Source organism: Arachis ipaensis, chromosome B09 (assembly GCF_000816755.2).
Source record: "Arachis ipaensis cultivar K30076 chromosome B09, Araip1.1, whole genome shotgun sequence".
NCBI lineage: Eukaryota > Viridiplantae > Streptophyta > Magnoliopsida > Fabales > Fabaceae > Arachis > Arachis ipaensis.
The window spans coordinates 10277634-10281287 of record NC_029793.2 but is presented as its reverse complement, the minus strand read 5'-3'; the positions used below and the strand labels follow the sequence as shown (position 1 = coordinate 10281287).

General features: G+C 23.9%; 1 long non-coding RNA gene across 1 annotated transcript; it reads right to left on the bottom strand.

Annotated features, from left to right (window-relative positions):
* LOC110266567 lies at positions 145–1537 on the bottom strand. Its single transcript, XR_002353984.1, has 2 exons — positions 1085–1537; positions 145–306 (listed from the first exon to the last, which is right to left on the bottom strand). It is a non-coding gene; the product is annotated as an uncharacterized LOC110266567 (long non-coding RNA).

The window sequence follows — 3654 nt, the reverse complement described above, 5'->3', positions numbered from 1 at the left end:
ATTTTTATATTATCTTTTATTTGATGTTGATAAATTATCTTTAAAAAGTAAAAAATTTACAAATTTGAATAAATCGATACATCTTTTCACAAAATTTTTATTGGATATATTTGATATGCTCAAAAAGTTATGTTGGACATTTGATGAAATAATCTTTTAGCAATTATTATAGCATGAAATTGTTACAAATGGTACTATATATAGAGCATTTAAACCTATACTATGCTCGTGATTAATATATTGATATAGAGACTAATATGCATCCAATGATCAAATCATCAAATTCTGAAGGTCCTTCATAGTTCCCTGTATAGTCATCAATTAATTATCATAGTTAGAATATACTCAAATTTACATATTTTATGAAAACATTAGATTAAAAGTTTAATTTTCTTGACAACTCATCAAAATATTCTAACATGGGACGGACATGTATGTTCAAATAAGATCGAAACCACTAATTAAAATTAGTGAATCAAACTTGGCACGTTAGTTTTTCAATGGGTAAGGTTAGAGAGATAATAATATAAATTAATTTTATTTCTATTTTAGACTGGTTTTTTTTCTTAAATATTTTTGTAATATATTTTGAAAGAACAATGATATATATATATATGTTTGCAAATTATTAATAAGTATAGTTAGTAGTGATTAAATAAGTGTTAGTAGAAATAATATATTAAAAAAAGACTGAATTAGTCATGCGTTACAAATTTTTGAAATATTGAAATAAAACTTTTTTAAATTTAAGATACCAAACCACAAATTCAAAATTATTTTAAATCACTATTTTTTATAATGGTTTTGTTAAGTAGATAATGACTTTCATAAATAATATGAACAATAACACACTACACCTCTACGGAAATCACAAGTGAAAAAGAAAGGTTATTACTATATGCCTATACTTTTCCTTTTGATAATGATATCAAGAATATTGTTCAATTTTAATTTCCTTACATCAATGAATAGAAATTCAAAAATTAAAGCATATGTAGAGCCTATTTTATATATATTATAATTAAGATGATATATAAGTATAACCTACTTTTATATACCTAATAAATATGTTGAAGCAACTTACCTAGCTAAGGGTAAGAGGGAGGTCTGGGCAAAGGTGGCAAGGCCCTAGGTTCAGGTACAAATGGAAAATCTTTTTCAATAATTTTATTCGGATTCGGACCACGGAATCGACGCCAAGGCCGAGGTGGAGGCGGAGAAGGACATGCCTTCTTCGGACAAGGCCGAGAACGTCGTGGCCGAGACGACGAAGGTAGAGGCGGAGGCGAACGGACACGACGGCGTGCCCTAGGATGATAAAAATAGCCACAAGGAGTATCCCATTCACCAGAATTACTTGTTGTTGAACCTTCTAACTCACCAAACACCACATTATTTGTGGGAACTATTTTCTCTGTTATTATATATTTTTTTAGAAAAAGAAAGTGTTAATATTCTACAGCAATATTTAGAATATTTAAATCGAAGTTAAAAGATACATTTGTCCGAAATGATGAAAAGGCATCAAAGTTAAATGGCAATTTTGTTATGAACTAGGGAATAATTGACAGTGAAATTAGCCATACTTGGATTAAATGTGAAATTAAAATTATATTTTATAAAAGAGTCTAGAGATCTAATTTTATTCCAAATTTTTACATACATTTTTTAGTTTTTACATAACTATTAAAATGTTTACACAAAGAAATTGGGATAAAATACATAAGACATTTATCAAATACAAAAATTCTTTTTTATTTATAAAAGGTATGTTTGTTACTTTTGTCAAAACTAATACTATCTTTTGAATTTGTTATTTTACTTTTTATGATTAGTTTTTGTCGAGGATGAAATTTTTTGAATACATTTTTAGTAGTTAATCCAAAATATTTTTCCTTAATGTATAAATTACCTTTGTATTGTCATAAAATATAAGATATCTTGCCCCTTCTCCTTTGCGATGCATTAGCCTACAGATAACAATTATCTAATAATCTTTTATAAATCTTTTAACTATTTAAAACTTATTTTAAATTCTTTAATTTTTTTCATTAAATTTATTTATTTTTTCATACGATATTTTACAATCTAACAAATTATAACTAATCTATCGTAAATTAGAATTTTATTTAAAAATTTATCGTAAACAAATGAGTTAACAGCTTGACTAATTAGGATTATTCATCACAGGACTTTAATGGAAATCCATAAAATTTCGACGGAGACGAAGACAAAAGCAGAAATATTCGCTCTATAGGATTTGCTAAATCCCGATAAACGAAGAAATTACTAAAATGCTCTCATTGGTAGATATTGGTAATTTTTAAATTTTATTTTTTTTAATGTGTATGTGATATATATGGATTATATTTAAATTTGTTTTAACTTTCAATACATCAATATATGGTTGAATTGTATTGAATTATATTATAGTTTGTTTTGTGTTGATTTTTTTTTTAAATTAATATTCATAAATATCTATAAATATATGTCTTTTTTTTTTGATGTAATTTTTGCAAGAATAATTAAAAAAATGAGATATTATTATTTTTAAAATTTGGTAATTTTTTTCTAAGTATATATTTTTTAATAATTTTTAAAAGTATTATTAATTGTTAACAAAAAAATTACAAAAAATATATACTTAACGAAAAATAACCAAATTTTAAGGATAATAATATCTTATTTTTTTAATTATGCTTGAAAAAAATTGTATCAAAATTCAATTTCTAATGTATTTTTTGAGAAATACATATTTAATGTTAGATAATCTTGAAAAAAAAAACTAGGTTTAATTACTCTGTGGTCCCTATAGTTTCGTGAAATTTTTAATTAGGTCTCTATACTTTTTTTCTTTTTAATTGGGTCCCTGCACCGAATTTTTTTTCAATTAAGTCCCTCTTAGTAGTAATTGGCTTAATTTTATAGGGACCCAACTAAAAAAAAGAATTGGTTCAGGGACCTAAATAAAAAGAAAAAAAAGTGTAGGGACCCAATTAAAAGAAAATTTTGGTACAAGGACTCAATTAAAAGAAAAAAAGTATAGGAACCTAATTGAAAATTTTGTGAAACTATAGGAACTAATAGAGTAATTAAACAAAAAAACTAACATTAAATATGTATTTCTCAAAATATACATTAGAGATTGAATTTTGATGCGATTTTTTGCAAGTATGATTAGAAAAATGAGATATTATTATTCTTAAAATTTAGTGATTTTTTGTTTAGTATATATTGTTTGTGATTTTTTAAAAGTATTATTAGTTGTTAACAAAAAAGTTATAAAAAATATATACTTAACGAAAAATTATCAAATTTTAAGTATAATATATATATATATATATATTTTATAATCATGCTTGCTAAAATTTGTATCAAAATTCAATCTCTAACGTATTTTTTGAAAATATATATTTATTGTTGAATATTTTTGTTGTGTTTTTAAATTATTTAAAGATATTTTTATCGATGGTAAAATTCGCGTATATTTTTATCAATGTTTAAATAATTCAGGGACTTTTTGGTGGTTAACCCAATAATCTACCATGGGAATTTGAGAAGTTTCAAAAGTAACTTTTTTGAGCTTTTGACTTATGAAAAGTAGTAGTATTAATATTTAGTATAATTTTTAAAATCAAATTTCAGCTTTTTAAC